This window comes from Varroa jacobsoni, unplaced genomic scaffold, assembly GCF_002532875.2.
Source record: "Varroa jacobsoni isolate VJ856 unplaced genomic scaffold, vjacob_1.0 contig02036, whole genome shotgun sequence".
In the NCBI taxonomy this organism is placed as follows: Eukaryota; Metazoa; Arthropoda; class Arachnida; order Mesostigmata; family Varroidae; genus Varroa; species Varroa jacobsoni.
Window position 1 is genome coordinate 47,152 of NW_019214742.1, and position 16,992 is coordinate 64,143.

General features: G+C 40.8%; 2 long non-coding RNA genes across 2 annotated transcripts in view; both read right to left on the minus strand.

The window, feature by feature from the left end:
* Nucleotides 1–16,278, minus strand: part of LOC111272327 (uncharacterized) — a 38,181-nt gene extending 21,903 nt beyond the window's left edge. Inside the window, exon 1 of the long non-coding RNA XR_002687468.2 lies at nucleotides 16,064–16,278. This is a non-coding gene — a long non-coding RNA (uncharacterized LOC111272327). The remainder of the gene's footprint in view (nucleotides 1–16,063) is intronic.
* Nucleotides 786–4,552, minus strand: LOC147751874 (uncharacterized). The gene is made up of 2 exons (XR_015315705.1): nucleotides 4,340–4,552; nucleotides 786–2,501 (listed from the first exon to the last, which is right to left on the minus strand). It is a non-coding gene; the product is annotated as an uncharacterized LOC147751874 (long non-coding RNA).
* Nucleotides 16,279–16,992: the final 714 nt, after the last annotated feature.

Here is a 16,992-nt window from a genome sequence, read left to right on the forward strand (position 1 = left end):
TCCGATCTGCTTGGGACAATCGAACTTACACAAAGTTAAAGCTTGGAAGCGGTTCTCACTGAACAGTACCCTAGCTTAGCTTTAATCAATCGTATTCTACCGAGACCCCAATATGGCTTTTGTGCCCAGTACATGAGACGGCTTTTCGAGCCAACGCTTTCTTTCGAAACCGTAAACGAGCCAGCGTCACGTACATTTAGAACTAAAAGACTATTTCTCGCTTTATTTTTTTATGGAGTTGCCACTTGAGACCAGCAATCGTTTCGTTCAAATGTCCCTCTTATATATATATATATATATATATATATACTTATATATATATGGCTCCCATGAGTAGAGGAACAGGTGTAGGTAGTATTATTGCGTTATAGTGAGAACGATCAGATGCGACCTTGAGCATGTAGAAGCAAGTTTTAATATATTCAAAAGCTTCCGTACAGAATCCAAGAACCATTATCGAACAAATTCACTTGACCCCCCGAAATTTATCGCCCCCCACGCCTAAACTCTCTGTTCTTGTAAGGTTCTGCTCACAGTAGTATACAGTAATTTCTCGTCTTGCCTTTCGTCCTTTTTTTTACCTTTCCAACATGTATATATATATATATATATATATGTATGTATATACATATATATGTTGAAAGCGAAGTGACAAAATAAATGTTACCGATTAAAAAAATCGTAAAAATGTTGATAAATACACCTATATATATATATATATATATAGCTTGTATTTTACTGAGAACAGTGTTGATTATAAGCAGATAAATAAATATATCCGTAACTATATTGTTTGTTGTTATTTATTTTATATTATGAAATCAAACATTCGTTCGAATTTGAAACAATGCTGAGTAATAATATTAACTAATATATTTATGCTTATTAGTACTATATTGATGCGCGGAACGTTCAAGCGGTGGCCATCAATAAGGGTCGAACCGAAGGATTTCGACAAAGGTGGCAAAGCTTTCGTCTAGCCCTTGAAGAGGGCTATACGCTAATAGCCCTAGCAAAAAATGGGTATGTGCGGAGCACTCGTAGATCGTTGAACCCATTTTTTTTTCTAATTCGGCATACTTCTCATTCAGTATGATGCGTTTGTAGTGTGGCGCCATGCTGCAGTATTGCTATGGATGAACTAGGTGGCTAGCTAGATGAGTAAAACGCTTACTCCCTCCTTTTGATATATTTATGCGCTGTTAAGGAAAGTGCCCTTTTATAGTACTGTCAATGTTATCGAGAAAACAAAATACCCATTAATAGCAATGCACAGTGTACATTTCATCTATAACTGTGTGATATTATCGTGCTGATCTGGGTAAGGCTTCTAGCGGTCCGGAGGCAGTGATCTTTCATGACGACAGCGGCATTATGTCACCGATGCCTGGCCTGTGGTACGCTACGTGTTCGGCCGATATAGAACAGGAAAACTAGCGACAAAAGCGACCATGGCAGACTAAACTGGAGGTATGACGGTGCCCATTGTGCTACTGTTTTAACTGTTGCCTGCAAAGACAACAGTCTGACATCTGCTTTCATAACCTTCTGCATGCATCAGCAGCACGTGCGGCATCGCCACAGGCCTTCTCCCCTTTCAAACGTCTTCTTCTTCGTGGCCGTTGTCGTCCTCTTGTTCCAAGAACATTATTATCCTCATCCTTATCGTCGTTCTATTGTTGTTACTGCACAGAAGATGACAATCTTGTTGTTTTTCGTTAAAATATTGTACTGTTATCATCAGAGTCTGTGTGGCGAATTGTTAATTACTAGCCTTGTCCAAATTATGATACCGCGTCAGCAAATATGTGTACCGTTTACACCGTTACTCGCTGGTTCCGCTCGCCGTCGTTCGGCCGCCACTTCTGCTGCTGCTGCTGCTGTCGTAGTCATCATCATTGTCGCCATTGAAGGCTGCTGACCCGATGACCGACCCCTGATGTCGGCGGGGCCTCGGGATGAAATGTTGGCACTTCATCCCACTGCTGTTCGTCCAGCACAAGTGTAATGTAAGGGTAGAGGAAAGCGGGCGGCACAAACAGGAATTCATAGATGAAATGCGGCCGGGGATGCGACTACAACTCATGAAGCGTTGTATTGAGTTAAGGCTAGACCATATACACGTATACGTGGCTTGGCGGGTATCTATCGAAGTTGGTGCGTTATGATGTGGATATTACTATATATGTTGAGCCTACATTCACCAAGGAGAAGGGATCTGGTACCGTCAACTGGCAGTTACGTAGCAACGCACGATTATTCTGTTCTTCTGTTTTTACGTTTGACGCCTGTGCGACGAGCGGTCGCCATGGTCCATCTCTGGCACTTGAACGTGGCAGACTACTTTAGATTAAAAGCGGCGTGCTAGGAGCTTCTTTGGTGGAATGTATTTTTATCGATCTTCTCTGTGCTACCGTAGCTTCTGTTTAAGGTTGCTTCCTTTAGCTCTGCTCACACACTGGCACTGGCATTTTCATGCTTAGCATGTTATCGATCCTTAACTGCACGTAAAAAACACGGGTCTGTAAATTATCTAACTAACTAACTAAGCAGTAAAATGGTTTACGTATCCAATGGCTGGATGAGACGAAATCACTGACTGACTATGATTCCACCCAAGTGACGGAAGGTCACAGAGGGGATGTTGGCCTCACATCAGGAGATCTAAAACAGCGAGCTGCTAGCGCGAATATTATTTCGATGTATCTAGAAGAGGGCCAAAGAAGGTGTACCATGTCCCGCTGAGGGCATATGACTGGGTACAGGTTATGAATGCTGGCAGATCCCTAAATTTATTGCAGCACAGTTCTGTGCTGTGCTATATATCTACATGGTCTATCCTACAGTCCACGATTTCCCTGAGACACTTGTTACTGAATACAAAAGAGTCACTACAAAGGTACATCCGCATCTTTGGCAGATAGACTTGCTTGCTTGTGTGCTTAGCATATGTAGTTTGGATAGCGCTTTATCATCGTAAATTATTAAATGTGACACAAACCTAGCTGCTTATTCATTTTCTTCGTTCAGTGATGCCATATCGAAACAGATAGGCAAACTGCTCGCTTTGCAGGGTCGTTTGAGCTTGACTCAACTGTAGATTTACGCGTGGCTCACACTCTATGAGCCGTAGAAAGCCTCTTTGATGTTTATTATCTAACTTTATTCAATGCATGGTAGGTTCGTTTTCGTAACCGTATCGCAGGTTACGATACCAACCTTGTTCCGAGAGATATAAGCTAGCCTCTAAATTTTCTCGACATTTTAAGCCGGAAAGAAATTAAGTTTCCCAACGAGACAGCTGGACGATTTGACGGTTATTACCAGCGGCGGCTCGAACAAGATATTTCTGTAAATTGGAAAGATCTTCTCCTTAAATTATATTCGACTCAAAAAAGCTGGCTGCCCGAATGCTTGTGTGCCTCACAATTTCAAGGAGTGTTTTTGTTTACTAAAATAAACACAATCTTGTGCTATAAGCATTTCTAAAGATGGGAATGTGTTAAATCTTAGCAGCGTTCCTCGTTCGAGCCCGAAGTCAACTTGTGATGAAACGGGTGCCCATATAACGGACAGGTTTTCGGCAACATTCTACGAAAACAAGCGCTCAATGACAAGTTCATTCGATTCTTATGGATCGAGCAGGATCGGATGAGGCAGAATATCCTATGAGAGCTCGTCAAAAAGACGGCATAAGCTAGCTCCGTTATATAGAGCATTCAAAGCGCAGCAACTTCAGCCGCGTTCAGCGTCGAAACCTTCCAGTTCTTTTTTCTGCTATTGACAGATAGCAGCCGCTAACCACTGAACATACGCAATATCACAAAGTATTGATAGATAAACTTCGTCCAGTATCAATACACATTATATAGATTTCACATTAAGATTCATTGTAGCATAGTTCCTGTTTTCTATAGCTAGTGCAGTGAAACGAAGTTGATTATGTCTGGGCTTAAACTAAGCAGTTCATAATGGCCAACGAGTATATGATCTGGTGTACGTACATACGTCTGCCAGTTATCATTTCACTTTTAGAACATATCTTTCTATTTGTAATCAGGGCTAGTTTTTGGTGTAAACGGTGGCCTTTTTAACTGCTGTCATTACGGGTCCTTATAATTGCTTGAACCTTAGCATCCTAAACATTAGTTCATTCTTTCATCCGAATCGTAATGGCATTCTATTGTTGCGAGGGCTGCTGGTACCCCGATACCCCAGAATAGGGCGGACGCCATTCGTTCATCTATGGAATCAGCTAGCGCTCAGTAGCAGCCCGTCACTTGGATAGAGAGATATAATATGCATAGTGACTGTCTGGCACTAACGCTTTTTTACGTACCGTTTAAGTACAGGCAGACTGATCAAGGTGGCAGCCGTTGATTCGCGTAAAACTACCGGAGCGAAGCAAACCAGCTACGTAGCGACGTCGCAAAATGGGAGTCTGTGAACGAACGTAACAGACGTTCGAATGATCATACTTACAGTATTACTAACAATTTGGCGAGGCCTGTGATTGTTATTAAGTGATTATGTGGCACGATTTCAACCACTGACCGCTAACGAACCGGTAGGACAATTCGTTTAATATTTATATGAAAATTCAAAAATACAAAAGAGAAACGTATTTTTGGAGAGGGGGAGGGGAGAGAGTGGGAAAACTGCATCATATTCTCACACTATATATAGACCGACAGTTTGGACGTCATTCGTGTGTAATATATATGTGCGCGTAACATTAATTTTTAGCTTCGTGTATGAGCTCGAAGACAGCGGAACGTGAATCTAAAGTTAACAGATCCTGGCTCACATTCGTCGTGGTCGGTAGGGGAGTCAAGGTCACTTTGTGTCCTTGTGCCACACCGCAACTTGAAATACGACGAGTTTTCCATCCAACATCGAGATTATGATGATGAAACTCGTAATTGCAAGGTCAAAGGTGTTGTTACTATTGATGGCGGCTATCGTGGTACGATGTGGCCGACAAGAGAAACTCCCAACTGCCGGTCTCTGTGCGACTCGATTTCTGGGACTCGACCTTTACTTGCTTGATTTAGCCGGCATCTACTAGATACGGCGCAGACATTAAGACTACTTCACAACGCCCGCACTATATGTATATGTCGTAACGACGATGCCGTTTAAAGAACTATTAAATGGTGGAAGGACTTCAAAGCTATTGGGTTTAAAATCTGTTTGATTTCTTTGTTTACATTTTCGTCAGGAAGATCATGTTTAGTATCTCTATTTGGCTAGCTATATTGAACGTTTGACTGAATACCGATATATCTCAATTTTAAGATTATCTTTCGGTTTATTATTCGAAAATATTAGGCGTAAGCTGGATTGCAAAACTATTTTAATAGTTATCTTTTGTTAATCTATGTGTTATTCCACTTTGATTTCAATGCGGGTTCGCTCATGTATCAATGAAGCTCCGGTTCGGCCCGATACCTCCATTGAATTTTTATTAGAAAGCTGTGTTGACTTACAATATGAATTTCAACTTAATTTAGCAAAGTGTCAGTTGGAAACTCTGAAAGCGGCAATGTACGAAGGTAACTTCGTCGATTTTCCAAATGACTGGTAGCGATTTTTTGTAGAAGTTGGTTTTACAAATGGAACTAAGCGTATGTTACTTAGAAGCGATAGCAGGGACGGGGGAATTGACGATAAATAAAGTTTACATCTTCGGAGGTGTCTAGGAGCTTTCAGGAGAACATCGAAAGTGACTTTTATCTATTTTTTTTTTCTGGGCGTTCTCAATAGCAGTAGCTAGTAACTAATTTGGTATGAATAGACAACTTATAATGACCTATATTATGAGTTTTTGTCGCAGGGCACAAAATGATTGGGAAGTACAACAAGTTTCAATAACACTGCGTGACAGCATCCTGCGCAAGAAATCAGACCTCACACTCCGTGTGTTTTACATGACGATGATGCCTCTAGTACAACACGAAGTTTTTTTTTTATCAAACTTTGGATCATCGTTTGTCGTTTTATTGTACGCCTGGGACATTCGTTCGAGCTGAGCCTTTATGACCCAGCATTATCTGCAGAGCATAAAAAAATCCCAAATCAAAAACGCTGTTCGCGCTTTGAGACATCAAAAAGAAAACCCAAAGGCTTCTATTACGGTGAACGCGTCGAAATCGGAATTATGATGGACCAATTAACGCGTCAACTACTGGCGTCGCCGAGTTCTACCCTTCTGTGAGTAATAAAATTTCTCAGTAGCGCTAAGTTTAACGTTTGGTACACCTTTGCCGTTTTTATAGCAGCATATAATTTCTGGCTTGGTAGTATATGGATTTGACCGCTAGACGAATCGGACTGTAGCTTCTCAACGGGTTGCTAATAAAACCCCATCATAGCAAAAAAGTTATACTGCTAGATATTGAGATCTTCTGCTGTTTAGGTACTGTCGGATTTGCCGTTACTATTTCCGTTTCGAGAGAAAAAAAGTGATTTTCGGCCCAATATATAATAAGTAGTAACAACAATATAATAAGTCAAGACACATTGATATGGTAACACGAATGCTACCAATAATACCCACCATCACCAATAGGATAGACACAGAATAGTAGATGGACGCAAAGAATACGTAACTATACGCCTGCCCATCAAAAATTTAACCATGCCCCAGCATCTCGTTAAGTTTATTACTGTGTGTTCAGGCATAACTTAACAGAACTGTCAACAGACACAAAATTTTTTACAATATTCAGCGCACACATATTCATCTACGTAGCGTTTGCTATTTGCAGACGCTCCCAGCTGGACTTGAATCACAATATCCTCATACGCACGCCGTGGGGCAAATACGTACCCTTTCTCGGCAATATTTATTTTTTCATTTAAGTAATGAACTGATTTTTAAGTCAGTTGCCACGACTAAGTTTGTCGTCTTTTCACACGTGAATGGATTTTTCCTTGATTTCTTAAATTTGTAATTTTTGTTGTTGGGACGTAGTCAGATGCTACGGGCTTCAGACTATAGCTGGTCAATACAATTTCCCTAAAGCCGTAACGATGTTGACGAGTTAACGAGTACGTACAACGATAGAGACAAATCAATGATCGTCATAAGCTGGAAGAATGACTCTATAAGACAAATAAAAAGCTCTACTCTTTTCCTATCGAGACGACTTTGACCCTTTGCTTTACCTTAGGGCAGATTACAGTGCGCTATTTTATGGCGTTACTTCATCCGCTTACGTAAGTGTGCTTCCTCATACGCTTTCTACATGTATGGCGTAAAGACGCTGTTACATATACGCTCGTACTTGCAGGTTAAATATGGTAAACGAAGGTACCCTTGTCGTTATCTACATCATTCGGTCCTGGCCAGAGTTGTACGAAGGAATATCTCTAATTAACATTGAACAAAACCGATTTTTAAACAGTAGCGTCTTGAAAGGCTACTCCGAACAGAACGCACGCAAGTCACAAAAGCGTTCTAAAAGATCTGATTAAAAGATGTTTAAACAACTGATTTTTTTTTTCTTATTGATAAAAAAACGTATCGTGTATATGACAATCCCGTTACCAAATAGGCTGCCTGTCAAAAAAAAACACTCGCTTCTGCTGGTTCTAGTATTAACGCCTAGAATATAAACAGTCGTACTTGGCACATTCGAGACATTTGGAAAAAAATGGATATTCCCACTTGGCTCGTAGAAGCCTTTCTAACAAGCTGCTGCCAATTATGGTCATGAGATACGTGATGCTTTATTTTATCCGAAGACTTCTAATGTCAAATAATTCTTTTATCATCTATACATAGTTATAAACAGAAATAAGTGCATAACATTTTCCTTAAGGTCGAGAATTTACCCCCTATTTTCGAAAAATCGGGAGTTCTGAATAATATGAACAATGGATAACGTCGTTATCGTCTAAATAGGTCTTGTCGCTTTGGCGGTACTAAATTGAATTTTTATTTGACTAGCAGACGACAGAAGAAGCGTTGATTAATGGTTACAGTACAATCGATGACGATACGTGCCTTTGCGCGTAGAATGAACAAATGAACGCAACTGTAATGTTTTCTGTTCGCTGTACACATCGCCAATGGCAGTAAAGCGTATAACGTATTGATACGTGCTCAGATTTACATGCGTCCCTATTTAAAAGTATAGAAGACGCTTGTTACCTTAAGTATGTCATGCATCGATCGAACATGCCCCTCTTCTATATACATACATATATATGTATGGCCAGAATCCATAAGCCACCGTTTCCTAGATTCAGTAAGTTGCTTCTGGCTACGAAGAGACAGGCTTACGTACCGGTCCAGGCGGTCAGCAGCGGCCATAGCAATAGCACATGAAGCATGTAAGTAGTAGTGTACAGTTCTCTTGCCGACATTACAACTCTGTCGCTGTATCGGTAAGTGACGACGTCGAGTTCAAGGGGATTTTGTATCTTTACGTTTCGTGCATACGGAAAGCCAATAGTCGTATTATACGCATGCGAATAAAAGATGCGCCGTTTATATCGTGGAGTAGGCGGCGGTCCGGAATGAGTCAAGCAGTTGAACGAAAGCCACAGATCGATCCGTAGTTCAACTGCGACTATTTAGGAGAAGCGAAGAACGCCTAGGCGATGGTGTCGATCGTCCTAACTCTGGCTGCAAACCCAAGTACAGCCGTAACAATGATCTCGTATGTGGCTTAGGCCTTGAAAGTTGCTAGACCTCGACAGATGAGTCGACTATTTTTTATTTTTGTCCTCGTAGAGGCAATCGTCCTTCTCGAGAAGTTGTTAATAAGAAGCGGGCCGCTGGAAATTTCAAGGTCCCATGGCATTGTTTATAAGCCATCTTACGTGGCACGAATTAACTGCGTACGGTGACAACTTGTCTCATTTAGTCATGGCAAATTTAAGTTATTTTAAATGTCTGGATCGAATGGTAACGAAATGCGCTGATTTTATTAAAATATATGGTTATTTTTTTATATTTGAGCATAAGTTGAAGGCCTCCTTAGGTACCTGCTGGTAAGGCCAAATTCACCTTCGCGCTTTCGGAGTGTGTCGGAAATATCTATAATAAACGCTCATGAATATTGCACTTAACAGACCAGGTCTAGCCGTAGGGCAACTTAAATCCACGCAACTAACACGCTTCAAGTTATTTCTTCTTAATAAACAAATAATTATACTGTATCGTAATAAATACAGAGACGAGGAGCTACTGAAATTCAGGCATTGTATTGAGAAAGTATCTATCGCCGGTATATTCACTGGGTCAATTTAAATACAATGCTTTAAAAAGGAAAAAACGATACGATTGCCTGAAACGGCCAAGCCATTGTCTTATGTTGTTTTATAGCGCAAGTTGTCTTCAAGGCCTCTTTGTCGACGTTTTTGGTCACAAATAGTGAAAGCTATTGTCGTCAGCTGCCCTAATTGCTACCCGGAACGTATCGTACTCTAAATATATAAGTGCAGCTCACGGCGTGGAAGTTCGGCAAGCAATGTTCACTTGTCAATAGAGATAGATACTGCCTTCTCGAGAAGGTGTTGACCGTTTTCTAACTAGATTGCTTTAAAAGGTAACATAGGTCGCATTAGGTCGGCGTCGGAGATTTTAAAAGGTATGTACTAACATCGTTGAAATGCCTTTATTACGAGGGTAAGTAAAATTTATGATTTATGATAACATTTATATAATTTAAATATTTAAAAGCACAAATGCTGCGTAGGCCTGTGAAAAAAACACTCGTGGCTTCTACGACCAAAATGCGCTAGCGGAAAAACCGTCCGAAAGACAATTCTGAAAATTTCGATGTAGGAAACGCTCATTATAGCGGTCGACCAGTTGGCCAAGAAGCTAAACACTTTTGAACCATTTGAAAAAACTGGCTACAAAAAAAGAGTGCCACATTGGTCAAGTCATGTTAACCCTAGCCATTTCTAAAGTAGTTGATCATGGATGACCAAAAGGACATTAAATGTAACAAAAATATGGACCAAATACTTCACAATCGGTAGCCAAAAGAGGTGACTCGTTGTACTTTATGGGATTGGAACTGAAAAATTCGTACATTATGAGTTGCCAATGCATTGCAATATGATTGATTAGGGCCAGCAATGAAGAAGATTACAACAAGCCATTGGGAAAGATCGACCGCAACTAGGGTGGCCATCGTTTTCCACCGGGACAATGCCCCCCCCCCCCACAAAAACTGAGCGAGCTTTGGCATGACATTTTAAAGCTATTACCTGTTTCGATCTCTGCATAATTTTCTTAATAGTGTTCATTTAGCTGTAATGTACGGATGCAAAAATCATAATCTTGTTCCCGAAAACGTTGTACTCTGATGCGATTATAGTATTGCCAAAAATAGTATATATAATATAGTTTAGTAATATTATGTTATATGTTTTTCCTTTTCACCAAAAAAAAAACACCTAAAACTAACTAGTAAACAAAAAATCTAATACTAACAGACATACGCCGCCCTTGACACTAAGCGACCGCCTTGTACATTATACCCGAATAAAGGCACACTAGAAAAAATTAAGGATGCAAGAGGTTTGAAACCGTACTCAGTAATTAGGCTATGTGCCGATGAACGCCAATACTGTGCGGTGTTGCCAGGAGGGAAGGATGGACATGCTAGAATATTCAATTGAATGAATTAGAAGAAAGATATCAAAAAAAAAGCGTAATTTATGCTTATTACCACAATCAGGTAGTCAGAGATCCCAAGCAAGTCAAATGCTATTTAGGCCTTTGATTGTGGTATTCACACTTAAAAATTAATCTAATACGTAGTACAGGTAGTCGCAAAACTAGATAGTGATGACCTGTGTCAATCTTAACTTTGTATCCTTAATTATATGTGTTCTGCAAATCTGCGATAGTAACAATCTGCTATTGTGCCTGTTACTCCATATAACGTTTATATATATAACGCACTAAGTAATAACGTAATGCAGGTTGGCCAGCTAATAAAAATATTGATAGTTCTACAAGCGTTCATTTAGGCCCATGTCAGAAGTGTGGTCAGTTAAACACTCCTACCACAGCTGTCAACGAAAGCGTTGGCAGCTTTCGAAGTATTTACTAGGGTTGTATTAGATGAAGCGATTTGTTGGCTTTAAAATTGTGGTGCTGGCAGGTAAATTTGTAACGGACCGTCAAGGTGAAATGGCTCGACACGGGCGACGCCGTATATAGCCTAGTTTCTCTCTGCATGCCGTTTTGTAATATATGAATTCAGCATGAAAAGTTAGAACTCACAATTGAACGCAACACTTGAATGCATTCTATTCTAATTGAACATTGCACAGCGACCCGGTGGGCGGTAGCTGGGCCTGTGGGCGATGACTGAACTCAGCACTTACTGGATCATACGCTGTTTTTGTTCACTGTTAGTCGATAACGTTACACCGCACGAGGCGACGCCGTCCATACAGCCAAAAGCAAAAGAAACGCCACCACGCATTATCGACTAGCAGCAGGACGATTCCTTTAGGCGCAATTCCGGTCAACAATGGAAAAAATAGCTATAAATGATTAGGTTGAATTAAAAAGGGGCGGTGCTATGAGGAGAGGTAGCTCTGCCTCGTCTATCGGGCCTTCGTCGTTAGATGGCCTCGTTAGGTCGACGCAGTCGAAGCACATTAGTGATCGTTTCCTACATGTTTACCAGGATTTCCCACTGTACAAGACCGCTGCAGAGCCCCGAAACGCAATCATGGTCTGTTCGGAATCTCTGGCCTTAGCTATGTCCTACAGAGTTAAGCATAGCCCTTGCTGCTCTCAAGAGAAGACACATTTTTTCGACCCTCACAACGAACCAGGCTTTTAAATTTTCGTAAAGTTCCATACATTCACAACGTCTAACAATGGGCTCATTTCTAAAACTAACCTTCTTGCTTAGTTAACAAGTTGTTTGCTATCTTGGGCCTTTAACTACATTGCATGGCCGGCCAGGGCTGTGTCCATCTGCCGTGTCCGGGATTTCATGTTGAAGCTGAGCAAGCTTTTTCGACCAGCACTTCTAACTACCCCTGTGCACGATAAAGTGGAGGGCTAAAAGAATAACATAAAAAAAGCTAACATTTTGTTATCTATACAGCATACAACAACTCACTTCTAGGGGTTTACTTACACACGATCCCATATGGTCTCTGGTCATATTAATACGAGGTTAGTAGCCTCGTAAATATGGGCTCTGAAACATTGCTCCTGGGACCACTTTATCCGCATATGATTGTTTGTTGATTACACGTAGAAACTTAATACGGCTTATGGTAATTATCTATATATTACTCATTGGCCGTTACGCTAATCGTAAGTTAATCATTATACCGCACTATATAATAACGGTGATAATTTCCATCAGCAATAGTCTAAATAGCCACATAGATCTCCAGTCTGCGTTGCCACATGTCAACTGAAAGCTAGTTTGAGTACCAGAATTGAATTCGTCTTAACCATCCGGCTCCTTATAAAAACTGTGTTCGCCATGTTTTTAGATGTATGCCTTCTATACCGCAGCGAAACTGTTATTAGAAACGAATCATCCTGGTACATTTATCTATGACACACAGCGAAGTTCTCGACCAAGCCACCGACATATAGACTGATCGAGCCCCCTTTACTGGATGTGCTTACTACTGTGTGTCACTCATCAGTTACTTATCTGCTGTTGTTGCGGTAGATCAGGGCAAGGTACACTATCTATACCACCCGCAATATACTTAACAACACAGAAACGGGTTATTATTATTTGACTATCATTCCGTTTTAGTAAGCTGGCCAGTTGTTGCTCATTGCTTGTATCACAGAATCATCAGGTCGGTCTCAGATAGCCGTTGAATGCGACAACTTAAACTTTTGCCGGTGACTAGCGATTTTTGAGACAGGGCAGATGTTGCCTGTTCATTGATTCGGTCGAGTCGTCGTTGCTACGGCTAGCTTTTTCCCCGCTGTAGGTAACTGCAGTGTGAAACTTCTTCTTTTTGCGCAATGGTAACTACTGTATCTATATAGAGACGAAGGAGTCTATAATGGCCTTACACAGCTAACGTAGCAATGAGTAAAATCGCTTTTGGTAGCAAGATCTGTTGCAGAGCTTTCGTGTGTATCGACGAAAAATCGCACCTGGCCTCTACCTGTACTCGAATTCGTTTATTTGAAGAAAGATTTGCTACACCCCGTTTAGTTCTACGGACCCGATTTTGGGGAAGAGACTTTCAAAGTTTGAGAAGGCTTCTCTCTGGAAAACTCAGATCATTTGCTACAGGCGATTTAGATATGGCGGATTTGTTCATCGAAGAATAAAGATTTGATCGGTGCGTACGTTGCTGTCGCTATAAGTTGAACCCCTTTCACCTTGAACGACTAGCGTCCAAGCACGAAATCCATTGTGGTTCCTATTTAACTTCCATTTATCTGCGTGATTCCGGACCTCGGATTTGTTAGGAAGGCGATTTCTGATAGGTTAGGCTTCGTCTAAGAAAACCAGAACGTGATCGTACTGTTCGGCAACATATTGTACAGATTAATACTAATCATAATAATACGAAAGCCTTAAACGCATTACCGAACCCCCTATTCACTTAGTCACCCCATCGGCTGACTGATGCGACTCCCAGCGACTGATTCAGCTTGTTTCACATAGCCGCGTCCTGAAGCGCCTAAACAACTGCGCTACAACCATTATCGCTATCTGTACTGGTTGACATGATTTCTGCGAAAGACTCACGCACAAGTCGCACTTTTCTGAAGGCTACGTGCTACTATCGAATATTAGACAAGCGATTTTAATGCTTGTTACCATGAGAGTCGATGATGATGATGGTGAACAGCGTCTACGACAGGACGGCGACTATATTGGTCTTCCACATAGACACCCACTGTGGGTACAAATGTGATCACCATGTGTGAACTGTAATCGTCTATGGTTTAGCTATAAACGATCCCAAAGATTACAATTGCTTTTATATAGAAGCGAAAATTGTACTGCGTACGATTTTCGAAGGAAAGAAACAAAGCGATATTTGTATTTCAGGCTAAGTTAGCAAGTTTCATCAATTTTATCATCATTTGTTGTTCGAATCGGTGCACTAGAATCATTTCAGCCAATAAATCAACGAAGGAAGATATGATTTCCTTTACAGAACGCAAGCATCTTCACTAGTTTATGGTTGAAAGAGGGACTTTGAAGGAAATACTATACCGGACAACCGGCTCATACGCTTTAAATGCCCAGAGTTATGATTAGATGCTTCAGGTGCATCCTGGCTTTGCTATTTCCCGCAAAAAAAGTACACATCTCTGTGAGTGCGCAACGATCGTGTGTTTGTTCACTAGACATAGGAATGCCTGAGCTGGGTTAGGGACCCAGTACAAAAGCGCGCCGGTCAGCTAGTTAAGAAACGCGAGGATAAATCCGTCGTTTGAAGCGCTGCTTAACTGAGGAACGGACATCACAGATTCGAGAACTGCTGAAGCGACCGCGTAACCTTAACGTGATTCTGTATACGTTGCCTTTGCCGGGACCCATCTCTTAATTACGACTATTTTGTTTAGATTCGACTAATCTTCACAGATTCATAGACATATTTAAGCATAATTGTAAGCTGAGAAGATATGCATACCGATGAAGTGAGCCGTTGACGCTTTTCAAATGCTCCTCAATAAAGACAATCAATCGAAATGAGTTAGGTCTAATATTTACAAAAGTTTCTTTCATGTAATTGGCGCGATCAAATTGAATTATCTTAGTCACTTTTTTGCCTGCTACATTACATAGAACAGGTCAGAAAATCGAAACGAGGTGAGAACGGGAAAATGGCCGATCAGGCCGATTTATAGCGTCTATGCAGCAATATAAAATTACCGTAAAGCGCTGTAGCACGTAACGGAACCGGTTCCGAGAATACAGAGTACATAGCAAGAGATACTTCCTCAATCTGGGCCCTATTTCTCGACAGCAAAGGCATACTTATGGGTCGACCACAAACATCGCGATCCAGAACGTTATAACGATACGCAATTGTAGGTATATACAATTGTAACAATGATCACAGTAGCAGAAGTGACAACGACAACCATAATCAAGATAAACTACCATACCTGTATGACATATTGGCGGTAAATTCTGAAACAGCGCGGCTGCACGGTGACGCTCTAACGTTCTACTACTTATCTATATAATCAGCCAACGAAGTGGTAACAAGATAAAACAGGTTGGATTTAAGAAGGACAAAAAAAAATAAGGACACCGACGTATTATGCAAACGGGAAGTAAAATAATCCTGAGACGTCGTGCGGAAGCAGAGTTCTTGAAAGAATCATCGATAGTTCATGAATGAACGGTTCGACAAGATGTGCTGATACAAATACTTTTTCCACTCTCATAGTTTAGACTGTCCTTCGAAATATGCCCAGCTTCGCTCGATTATCACCAATATATATAAATTAAATATGTATAAATAACACCAATATATATATAAATTAAATCACCGATATAAAATTAATAATAATATGGGGCAGGGCAAAGTAATTAAAATCAAACGAACGAAACACATTTTACGTTAATGCGTACATACATGTTATTATGTTATTATGCAAAAATAAATTGATCCCATTACATACCACTTGATTAAGTGGCGTTAGTATATTGAATAGTGTTGCCTTCTACAAAGGCAAAAAAATTGCATGCATCCGATCCGTATGCGCTACAAAGTCAATTGTCCTACTATTTGCTTTGGTAATACTGCCTTACGATAGATAAATAGCCTTTCACTAAAAAAAAAAATAGAGACATTAGCTACTTTATTTAATCTGATATGATTGAAAATTATATAACTGATCATACCAATCATAGTGAATACAGGGCGCATGTCCATTTTTTTAATAATAAGAGTGCTAGTAGAAACATAACACGTGGCCTTTGCCTCGAAACCGGATAGTCAATTTGTCGGTCTACAGGAACCTAGGCGTCCAATGACATTTCGTGGTTACTGCACACGATGTGTTACTCAGACGCTGGGGAGCTTGACCTCTCAGGCACTTACGTTTGCAGACTCTGCTCACCTGTAAGTCCTCGAAATAAATTCGACCGCACCAGAAATAGTCGCGGACACTCCTATAGCCGCATTCGAAGTACGCATGGCTTACCTTCGAAGTAACTATTGAATTAAACCATAGACAGAAAGGGTAAATCTTCACCTGGAGCAGCGGCCAGCAAAATTCTCCCCACCACCAGCCCGATGACAAACCAATCGCTCTAAGCAATGGAAGTCTTTCTTGAGCAATGAAATTCTTTCTTTCTTTTAACGTTATCGTACCCCTGATAAGATTATCCTAGCTGTTAAGGATCATTGGTGACGGTTGTAACGTTTAGTGGTTTATGCATTAGGTGGTACGAGGGAAAACGGTAAAATGTGCAGGGATCGCGGGCGTAAAGACGACTCCAACTTTGGAAGAAAGCAATGGCCCAGCCGATACGTCAGCTTAACAGGGAGACAATTGCAACCAACACCCCAGTTAGACATAAGTTCTATATTATGCCAATTCCCAAAAACTGATTTCTAGTAATAACGTTCTGCTCAGCTTGACGTACGTTTCCCAAATACGAATTCTGTGTGGACGGTTGAGCTTATATTGGTATGTAAAGGTAGCAATTGTAAGCCCCACGCTCCATTGGATTCCCTCTTCGTTTTCTATGTACATTTTAATTAGTCAATTTGGTAGACTTTTCGTAATTATTGCATTGGCCGAGCTGCAGTGTCGATCGCGATCGTGTAACTTAATGTTCGACCCTCCCTTAACGACTCTGCTATTCAAAAGTGCCCAATTTCCAGAGAGAAGTATATGATTGTAGAAATATTTCTACACCAGAAAAAAAGCCATGTCACTGTTTATTGATTTATTATAACTTGATCTCTAGCTCTAGCCGAATCAACCCCCCTATGTAGGCATTGTTGTGATTCAGTAGTTCATGCATGTAAACACTCGTACAC